At 41.0% G+C, this 11,906-nt stretch overlaps 1 protein-coding gene across 2 annotated transcripts in view; it reads right to left on the reverse strand.

The window, feature by feature from the left end:
* ADGRL3 (adhesion G protein-coupled receptor L3) overlaps positions 1 to 11,906 on the reverse strand; it is a 1,148,837-nt gene that overhangs the window by 438,982 nt on the left and 697,949 nt on the right. The window lies entirely within an intron of this gene.

Consider the following 11,906-nt stretch of genomic DNA (forward strand, 5'->3'; position numbering starts at 1 on the left):
TCGTGGGATTTTATGCTATGGCACTTTTTTCTCTTTTATACGGTTGAAACTTTGCCTGCCTATGCTGTTCCCTTGAGTCTTCATTTGTCAACATCTGAGGTCTGTCTTGAACTGGTCCATCTCATCACCTGGCTACATGCACGATATATATTGAAATCTGGTAAGGAGCGTACTCACTAGTGGAGGTGTCACAGGTTCCTGAACATTCACAAATTGGGCATAATTTTTGGAATTTGGAGTACCGATTTATCTAGTCACCTTGCTATAAGTGCATTTATATGGCAATCTGGTAAGGAGCGTATATATTGGTGGAGGTGTATACATTTCCTGCACATTTCACTTTCTGGCTACTTTATTATCCATATCTGGTAAGGAGTACCTAATCAGTGTGTGATCCTTTTGATTGGTGGTAGTAGCTTAATTTACACTTCATCAGCAGAAGTTTCGTGTTGATTGCCACAGATATCACTGTGTTGTATTTAAGCATTCACATTTTTTTCTCTGGTAAGGAGTACCTATTACTTTAATCACCTGAATTTGATCACACGCATGGTGATAGTCTCACGTTTGTGAGTGCACACAATCTTTTTTCATTTAAGTTTTGTAGGTTTTACGCTATGGTGTTTTTTGTCTTTTATTCCATGCGATCTCCTTGTATTATGGTCTCCTGAGAATCTCCGCATCAACTCCGACAGATCTCTTCAGGTTTCCACTGGGTGTCTCTGTTTCCATTTGGCATTTTATATATTGTCTTCTGGTAAGCCTATTTCCATAGGGACATCTACAGACACTTTATTCCATCTGATTTCTCAATGACTCTATGGACATTAATATTATTTTCAATTCACATCACTTATAGAGCAACTTATTTTGTTATTGTCTTCATTGGGTGTTGGTCACACTTGAAGTCGCTGCTTTCACATCATTTTGCACTAGCGCAGTTGTTTTTTCTTTTGTTTATATATTATAATGTGGGACTATAAAGGTTGAGGAAATACCCACCTGTATTGACTGCACCGAAACTCGGACTTATAAGTCCTGTGGATATGTAGAAACAAGAACTATGGGAAATAAGAAACAAAACCACCGCCCGATCAATATGTTACCTGGGCCCTAGGTTAACTAACAAGATTTACCCTCAAGTGTCTAATAAACTAGACAGTATATGTGAAGTATGACCAATACAGTTTAGACGAGAGTATTTGTAACTGCCACTGGATATTTTTCAAACAGTACCTTAAATATGTTACAACATGACACGTCACAAGGTGTAAATGGTATGTACTGAGAAACATATCAAATAGAAACGAAGCAACGGATATAACCAAAAAGTAAGATACAAGTGAGATGCAGATGCCTAAATATGATGTATGAATATCGTAAGTAATGAAAAAAATGTAATCGTACGTAAATATTGATGTAGTGGTAATTTGATAAGCACTTAGTAAAGAGTTGAGGGAGGTAAAAAACCCTACTAAAAGTAAAGGAAGTAACGGTAACTGTGTTAGGCTAAACAATACTATGTGTAGAACATTCAAATTGTATGAATAGATAGCACGAAAAGGCGGATGAGAAGTAATCCTTTTGCAAAAAAGGACAATATTTTTGTACCATACCGACGCTGAAATGAAACCAGTTAGAGCAAGTGTACCAGAAATAAAGCAATACGATAGTGGTAACCTGCAGAAAAACGTGGCAAAATCAGTGCCCAATTTAGGGAAAATTTGAACTTTCATAGAAGACTCATGCAGACTACTGTGGTGTAGAAAAACCTGGTGGCAGTGTCGGCGTCCGGATGTCCGGAACCCAAAAGCAGAACCAGCAACGTGAAAGGTAACATCGACGAGATGAGAGGGTTGAGTGCAGGTACTGTATTTATGGAGCAAGACTCCTCCTACAAATTCAGGCTGACTTTGAAGTCAGCATTCCTATTTGTAGCTGCTGACTTTAAATTTATTGGGGGGGGGGGGCTGGAGCTTCTCTTTAATGAGAAAAAAAACATGGCAAAAAGCAAACATGGTACTAATTTTCTAAAACGGGCCAATATTTACACCTGGGAAATACAGACCAGTCTTTCTAACAACAATAGTATGCAAACTATGAATAAGAGACCAAATCCAAGAATTTGCAGATGAAAATAGTATCAATAGCAGTAACCAACATGGATTTATAAAGGGCAGTTGTTGCCAGACCATCTTTTTAACATTGTATGAGGAGGTAAGCTGTAGTTTGGAAGTAAAAGTCTGGTGGATGTAGCGTATCTAAATTTTGCTAAGGCATTTGATACTGTACCCCATAAATTCCTAAATTTACAAATTAAGATCTTTTGGCATGACTGAGATTGTATGTACCTGGAGAGAAAATTAGCTGCAGGGTGTGTCCAGAGAATAGTGATTAGTTGCATATTTTTTGAATCATCCAGAGTTGTAAGTGAGATGCCCCAGGACTAATAAGTGTTAGTGTTTACTAATGATACAAAGCCAAGCAGGGTAAGAAGATACTCGCTAAGGGTAGAACCTGGGGGAATCAAAGATGGAAGGGGATCATGGGTCCTAATAGATTAAAGACTCTGCAACAGCATGCAATTACAAGATGCCGCAAACAAGGCTAGCAGACTATTATCAAGCATTAACCACTTCAAGACCAAGCCTATTTCTGACACTTGTTTGTTAGAAAATTACTTAGAAACCCCAAACATTCTAAATATATTTTTAGCAAAGACCCTAAAAAATAAAATGGCGTTCGTTGCAATAATTTATGTCACACCGTATTTGCACAGCGGTCTTTCAAACGCATTTTTTTGGGGAAAAAATACACTTCACTAAATTAAATAACTTAACAGTAAAATTAGGCCAATTTTTGTGTTATAATGTGAAAGATGATGTTGCAGGCTATACCTCACATGTGTGAATTGAACACTGCTTACATTTGCGGGCGCGACTTACGTATGCATTTTTATTGGTGCACAAGCATGTGGGGATGGGGGCACTTAAAAAAAATTTTGTTTTCTTATTTATTTATTTTTTCTTATTTTTTATTACACTGTTCTTAAAAAAAAATACAAATTCTGATCAGGTTTATTGCAGTCACAAGAAATGTAGCCATCCCTTGTCACAGTAGTAGGCAGTAACGGGTACTCTTTATGGAGGGATCTGGGGTCTGAAAGACCCCAAACCCCTCCCCTCCTCTCCACTTCAAAGTATTCAAAACGCTAAAATCTGCATTTTTGAATTAGTTGGATTTTTTAAAATCTGATCGAAGCCGATTACAGCTTTGTTTTTCGTTAAGCAAGCGAACGGTCTGGCTGGTTGCTCCGGTTTCCCAATGGGACAGGGGACCCAGTCGGAGTGGCAGAGTGCGGCTGCTTGTGATAACCGGCGAGCGGCTGCTTAGTCGCATTGGTTGTTATCACTTGAAAACCAACGGCCGGCTCTAGAAAAGGTACAGGGGTGTTGCCTCTAGCTGCAGGCATCACCCTGGTACAACCACTTCAACAAAATGACGTACAGGTACGGCGTTTTGTGGGAAGTAGTTAAAAAGGATATTTTCTCAAGAGATAAAACTATAATTCTGCCACTTTACAAAACTCTAGTTCATCCACATCTTGAGTATTGTAAAGGTTACCAAGGTTGGGTCCTGGGCGGGTGTTACATAGCACCAATATTTGGGCTGTGGTCCCTTTAAGGGAAGTATGGGGTTCACAGGAAGGCAAGGGTTAAGCTGTCTCCAAGCGAGCTGGTGAAACAAGTGTTTGTGTGCTGCATGGTGGCTGGAGAAAAGCTGCTACCTGGGACTGCTTACCTGGGGTAAACCCCTGCCAGAAGCCGGTATTGTATTATATCTGCCATTTATGCTGAAGTTAAGCAGACTTTTATGTTATGCCTGTTTTTTGGGCTTTGTGCTGCTGGAAGCCTTATTTCTGTTGTGGAAGAAAATAAACCACTTTTGCTGTAAATTTACCTGGCTTGTGCACGTGATCCCTTGGAGCTATCATCCTAAATATTACAATATGCTGTCTTGTTTTTGTCACTAGTGCTTAGGAAAGATGTGCTTGAACCGGATAGAGTCCAGAAAAGGGCAACAATGCTAATAAGGAGTTTAGGCATTGGAGGGCCTCAGTTATGGGGAACAACTACAAACATTAGACTTCTTCTCGTTGGAGAAGAAACACCTAAAGTGTTACTAAACCCAGGACTCTGAATTCCCTATATCTGGTTTTCCACAGTACATGGAAATGCAATTATTTTAGTAAATATAAGCTGCTAAAAACCTTTTCTCATCATCATATATAGAGCAATCTGGTGACTTCTATTAGTGTCCAGCCGAGCACTGATTAAAGCTTGTAGGAGTTTTCCTTCTCCTCTGACTGTCCTATGAGGCTGCATGACTCCTGACCCTCTGTCTGGACAGTGCTGATTGGCTGATTAAATATATTTTAATGATGACTCTAGCATTAGGAGGAAACTATTTACCCTAAGGTCTCTAAAGAGGACATGTAGCCACACAATGAGGATAGACGAGAGGAGGTACAGTCTTAAGCTGCATACGAGTTTCTTTATTGTAAGAATTAGCAGTAAGGAACTCCCTGTCACAGTTGGTGGTGTCAGAAGGGAGTGTAGATACATTCAAAAAACGTATAGCTGTGTTTCTTGCAAATGCAAAATACAGGGATAATACAAAGGTATGAAAAGTGGAAGTGACATAGACATACACACATGACTGGGAATTCAAAATAAACAAAACTTCACCTCTTTACCATCAATCACTTCGCTATGTTAACAGCCTCTACTCCTTCAGTAAATCAAAGCCAATGAGTATACAAATTGTAAAACAAAAAGTGTGCAGTGCTCCGCTGTTGTGAACATACAAAAAGTTCTAATGAGTGATAGACAAATATAGTCTTAAAATAAATGAATCCGTGACACAATTACCACCTGATCGCTGCATCAGGGCAGGAGGCCACTTTGCTTCACAGCTATAGTTCAAGGCGCATTGATGTCCCCTATCTATGTATGATCCCTTTTGAATTTACCATCTGATCACTGCACCTGGGCAGGAGGCCACTTTTCTTTACAGCTATAGTTCAAGGCACATTGATGTACGCTATCTGGTAAGTGTCTAGATTGGTGGAGGTGCAAGGCCGTGGCAGTCTAACTTTTATTTAATGCTTGATATAATTTGATTTCTGGTGAGTGGTTTGAACACAGCACACCTACCATTGGAATTAATTTGAACACACAAAAGAATTGACTCAATTATGTAAGAGATTCATTTATTTTAGGACTATATTTGTCTACCACTTAAGACTTTTTGTATGTCCACAGCAGCAGAGCGCTGCACACCACTTTTTGTTTTATTGTTTATTGAAGGTTGTATATTCTCTTTTTTGTGCTAGCTGCTTATCTATCATACAGCGCTCACTTGACTTTGTTTTTATAGTAAATTGTACCCTCCAATTGTAGTACTGCTAAACAAATTAAAGTGATGTTTTATTTTTTTTAAATAACATGTCATACTTACCTGATCCTCCTCTTCTCAGGTCCTCCACCCATGCTCTGGGCTCCTGCTCTCTGCTGAGTGCCTCTATAGCAAGCCACTTTCTATGGGAGCACTTATGTGTGCTCACTCCAGAGCCCCAATCTGTGTCCATAAGACAAACAGAACGGAGTTCAGCCAGCCCCCTCCTCAATGGCTGTGATTGACAGCACTGGGAGCCAATGAGTCCTGCTGATGTCTCTAAGCCAATGAGAAGTGAGAGAGCCAAGGGAGCCTCGGCTCTCATGTACAACGAGATCGTGAATTGAGATCAGGCTCAGGTAAGTATAAGGGGGGATGAGGGGGGAGCTGCATTCAGAAAGTTTTTTTACCTCTGTCTTTACAACAAATTTAAGTTTTTTTCAAAGTATTTTGAAAACACATAAGATAATGTACTCTTCAAAATAATGACTTGGAACTAGTGATTGTGTTAAAATAATAAACATTTTATAGTCACCTGCTCTGTGCAATGATTTTGCACAGAGTTACATAGTTACATAGTTGGTGAGGTTGAATAAAGACAAAGGTCCATCCAGTTCAACCTGTGTAGATGTGTGTGGCTGTAATCATCTTGCATACACCTGAATGTTCTGATCCTTGAGATGTACGTCTAAGAGTCTTTTGAAAGCCACCATACTACCCGCAGAAACCACCTCATGTGGTAGAGAATTCCACAATCTTGTAGCCCTAACAGTAAAGAACCCCCCACGTTGCCTGAGGTTAAAACGCTTCTCCTCTAATCGCATTGTATGCCCCCGAGTTCTCATGCAATCCCTTCGACTGAACAGCTTTTTTTCTAAGCCTAGATCCCCATTTAGATATTTAAAAATTGCTATCATGTCCCCCCTCAGGCGTCTCTTCTCCAGGGAGAATAAATCAAGCGATTGCAGACGCTCCTCATAATCAAGGTCCTCCAATCCCCTAATTAGTTTAGTTGCCCTTCTCTGGACTCTCTCCAGCTCCAACACATCCCTTCTGAGGACTGGTGACCAGAACTGGACCGAATACTCCAGATGAGGTCGGACCAGAGTTTTATAAAGTGGAAGGATTATAGTCTTATCTCTGGAATACATCCCTTTCTTTATGCATGCTAATATTCTGCTAGCCTTGGCAGCTGCCGCTTGACATTGCATGCTGTTGCCTAGTCTATCATCAACCAAGACTCCCAGATCCTTCTCCATTTTTGATTCTCCCAAGGGTTCCCCTCCTAACGTGTATTGTGCTTTTATGTTTCTAGTCCCCAAGTGTAAAACCTTACATTTCTCCACGTTAAACCTCATTTGCCATGTCTTTGCCCACTCTGTTATTTTGTCCAGGTCATTCTGTAGGATATCTGCTTCATGCTGTGCTGTTATTGTCCTGCCTAATTTTGTGTCATCTGCAAAAACTGATATTGAACTACTGATCCCGTCCTCAATGCTGTTTATGAATAAATTGAACAAGGTTGGTCCTAGGACTGAGCCTTGGGGGACCCCGCTTACTACCTCAGACCAGTCTGAGTACGCGCTGTTTATTACCACCCTTTGGACACGCCCTTTTAGCCAGTTCCGTATCCAAGAGCAAACCCTGCTGTCGATACCTGCAGACCTTATTTTATAAATTAAGCGCTTATGGGGAACTGTATCAAACGCCTTAGCAAAATCTAGGTACACCACATCCACTGGTCTGCCCCTATCTAGCTCACAGCTCACCTCCTCGTAGAATGTTAAGAGATTGGTTTAACAAGAACGCCCATTTGTAAACCCGTGCTGGTTACTACTGATGATGCTGTTGTCCTTAGCAAACTCTACGATATAGTCCCTTATCATCCCCTCCAGAAGTTTACATACTACTGATGTCAGACTGACAGGCCTATAATTTCCCGGTATATGCCTCTGACCCTTTTTGAATATCGGAATCACGTTAGCTTTCCTCCACTCCCCTGGTACATCTCCTGTCCTAATACTGTCCGCAAAGATCAGGAACAGTGGTCTGGATATAACCTTACTGAGTTCCTTGAGTACTCTCGGATGTACGCCATCCGGGCCTGGTGATTTGTTTGTGTTGAGTTTATCCAGCCTTTCCCTGATTTCCCCCTCTGTTAGCCATAGTGGCAAGTCCTGTGTATTACTACTAACTATACAGTCATGGTCAGTGTACCCCTCCGATTCCTGTGTAAAGACTGATGAGAAAAAAGCATTCAGTACGGTTGCTTTTTCAGTGTCCTCTGTAACCATCCTCCCATCATTGTTAATTATGTGTGCAATATGCTCTGCCCTAGTTTTTTTGCTGTTGATGTACTTAAAGAATTTCTTTGGGTTTTTTTTGCTATCCTCCGCTATTTGTCTCTCAAAGTCTATTTTAGCCATCTTGATTTTGTGTTTACACTTCCTATTTGCCTCCTTGTATTGGTCGAAAGCCAATACTGTGCCCTCTGATTTATATTTCCTGAAGGCCAATTTTTTTCCCCTAATAAGTTTCTTAACGCTCCGGTTTAGCCAGCCAGGTTTGGCTTTGTCCCTTCTAAATTTATTTCCCATAGGAATGCACTGCAAGATGCCTTTGCTTAATATGTTCCTAAAGCATTCCCATTTTTCCTCTGTGGTCAGGGATCCCAGGGTTCGGTCCCAGTTTACCCTTTCCATCAACAAACTTCCTCTTCTGGGGTCCCCCGTTGACATTCTGGGCTTTTCCTGTTTTACGAGTGCCCCCATAGCAAACCGCTTGCTAACGGGGGCACTCATGCGGGCATACTCCCGAGCCAGGCTATGTGTATATATTGACACACACAGTTCTGCTTGGCCCCACTCTCTCCAGCATTTGATTGACAATTAACAATGGCTCCTGCTGCTGTTTCTGAACCTGTGAGGAAAGGGGGGGGGGGGCAGCGCAGGATTGAGATCAGGTATTTAGGGAAGGTAGGGGGGAGGGGAGCAGCTTTAAAAAGGGTTGTTTTATCTTAATGCAGAGAATTAAGGTAAAAAACCTTTAGCTTTAGAACAACTTTAAACGGGGGTGGTTATCCTAAGCATAATAAGCCATTACCCTAAAGAATCAGCAGTCAGTGTATAACATAAAGACTTTTCTCTAAAGCGGAACTTTAGCATCAAATAAGAAATTTGCCAGTAGGAAATCTCTTATTGCAGAAGGGACTCCGTATAACTCTTGTGTTATAAGAGTTGTGTTACACTCTTGTGTTATACTCTCAGCATCTTACCTGCTAAATAGGAATATTTTAATGATCATAGATAGAATACACTGCATTCTTTATATGGCCAAGCGGAGAGGGGGCAAAACACTAGCCTTTTTGTCAATGAGATCCACAGCTTTCATATCAGGAGTGGGCTGGAAGTACAGTGGAGCTGTACTGTCAGACATAAAGAGGATAGGTTTTAAAGTACAGTGCAGCAAGAGGGTAATTCTTTTTGTACATGAGAACTGATAAAGTCTGTGCATGCAGTTCTGTTTAAACCGAAATGATCTCATAAATCATTTCCATATTCTAAAATTAGGAATGGTTAAGAGAGGTTCAGAGAACCCAGAACATACAGTATTTCACAAAAGTGAGTACACCCCCCACATTTTTGTAAATATTTCAATATATCTTTTCATGTGACAACACTGAAGAAATTACACTTTGCTACAATGTAAAGTAGTGAGTGTACAGCTTGTATAACAGTGTAAATTTGCTGTCCCCTCAAAATATCCTAACACACAGCCATAAATGTCTAAACCACTGGCAACAAAAGTGAGTACACCCCTAAGTGAAAATGTCCGAATTGGGCCCAATTAGCCATTTTCCTTCCTCTGTGTCATGTGACTCGTTAGTGTTACAAGGTCTCAGGTGTGAATGAGAAGCAGGTGTGTTACATTTGGTGTTATCGCCCTCACCCTCTCATACTGGTCACTGGAAGTTCAACATGGCACCTCATGGCAAAGAACTCTCTGAGGATCTGAAAAAAAGAATTGTTGCTCTACATAAAGATGTCCTAGGCTATAACAGCCTGGGAGTGCTCAGACCATACGCCCCACACTGCATAAAATTGGTCTGCATGGCTTTCATCCCAGAAGGAAGCCTCTTCTAAAGATGATGCATGAGGAAGCCCACAAACAGTTTGCTGAAGACAAGAAGACAAGACATGGATTACTGGAACCATGTCCTGTGTTCTGATGAGACCAAGATATACTTGTTTGGTTCAGATGGTATCAAGCGTGAGGAGTACAAATACAAGTGTGTCTTGCCTACAGTCAAGCATGGTGGTGGGAGTGTCATGGTCTGAGGCTGCATGAGTGCTGCTGGCACTGGGGAGCTACAGTTTACTGAGGGAACCATGAATGCCAACATGTACTGTGACACACTGAAGCAGAGCATGATCCCCTCCCTTCAGAGACTGGGCCTCAGGGCAGTATTCCAACATAATAACGACCCTAAACACACCTCAAAGATGACCACTGCCTTGCTAAAGAAGCTGAGGGTAAAGGTGATGGACTGGCCAAGCATGTTTCCAGACCTAAACCCTATTAAGCATCTGTGGGGCATCCTCAAATGGAAGGTGGAGGAGCGCAAGGTCTCTAACATTCCCCATCCAACATCCATCCGTGATGTCATCATGGAGGAGTGGAAGAGGACTCCAGTGGCAACCGGTGAAGCTCTGGTGAACAGGCAGAGTCCAAGCTGGGGAGACCGCTCCAGGTGAGACTGGGATCAGGTGCTGGTCGGATCCGCAATCTAGGATTACATCAAGCAAAAAGGAATGACCGCACTTCCGATGAAATTCAGAAAAAGGAGTGTCTTTATTCCACATCAATCAAATGGCAAATACAGGTACACACTGTGAGTGCAGGACAAAAACGGTAGACGCGTTTCACGACTGGATGTGTCGCTTACTCATTACCCATTAGGTAATCATTAGGGTAATGAGTAAGCGACACATCCAGTCGTGAAACGCGTCTACTGTTTTTGTCCTGCACTCACAGTGTGTACCTGTATTTGCCATTTGATTGATGTGGAATAAAGACACTCCTTTTTCTGAATTTCATCGGAAGCTCTGGTGAACTCCTTGCCCAAGAGGGTTAAGGCAGTGCTGGAAAATAATTGTGACCTAACAATGTATTGACACTTTGGGCCTAATTTGGACAGTTTCACTTAGGGGTGTACTCACTTTTGTTGCCAGCAGTTTAGACATTAATGGCTGTGTGTTGAGTTTTTTGAGAGGAAAGCAAATTTATACGGTTATTCAAGCTGTACACTCACTACTTTACATAGCAGCAAAGTATCATTTCTTCAGTGTTGTCACATGAAAAGATATAATAAAAAATTCACACAAATGTGAGGCGTGTACTCACTTTTGTGAGATACTGTAGCAGTGAGCCCCAGTGAAGTCTATAAATGGCAAAACTAGCAATTTTTTTCTGGCCTTTTTCAGGGTTATTAGGCAATCCATTGTTGGCAAATAGTCATGGGGAGTTGGGCACTAACATATGCCAATGTAAAAAAACCTGTTACCTGGTAGGAAACATCATTGGGCAGTGGGTCTTTCGGATTAACCGTGGATTTACATCACTGGAAGATGTGGCTGACAATTGATTTACATTGGGGGACATGGTTTACAATTTTTTCTTGTAATTTTATGAACGTGATGATGATGGAGATGGTATGTTTATTTATGTTTATATGTATACATTTTGAGGAATTAAGTAACAATGAGTACTAATGAGCCACTGTACTCATTTCCCTGGGAGGAGGCAGACATCTAAGAACCCCCATATTTTTTTTTTTTTTTTTTGAGGGACAGGGATGTGGGGAAGAAGCCCTTGTCACTCACCCCTGCAATGACCCCTTCGACTTCTGACATGATTGGAAGAATTCCAAGGCTGCAGTAAACATGGCATAGGCATGGGTGACGTCATTGACCAAATATAGTCAATGTCACCTGGGTTCCATGGCTGTTTGTTTACATTTTAACAGCCAGGGATTTGGGCATCCAAACAGGGTGGTTTGACCCAAATCTCATCCTTATCTAAGATAATGCATTGGTTACTATAGTAACTCTAAGTACATAAAGGGAACAAATTCGTTTTTTCAAAGTTTAACAATCTTATCAATGTGTGTTAGATGCTGTAAAAACTTTGTTCACATGTTTATTTTTAATGATATATGTAGGATAACCATATTTTCTTGTTACGTAAACAGACCTTACTTCATTTCAATGCAGCACAGTTTTTGTGATTTACTGCTACTTTTCACAATGCAAGTCTATAGACCTGCCAAAAAATGTACCCACTTTGTGACTATCTTAATGAGAGACACACAGACAAACAAAGTAATTGCACTGAAAAACAGAGAACATTGTTTTTGTCTCATGCAAATCAAATTCATAACTGTTTTTTTT

This window comes from Pelophylax lessonae (genome assembly GCF_965119305.1).
Source record: "Pelophylax lessonae genome assembly, chromosome: 1".
NCBI classification, from domain to species: domain Eukaryota; kingdom Metazoa; phylum Chordata; class Amphibia; order Anura; family Ranidae; genus Pelophylax; species Pelophylax lessonae.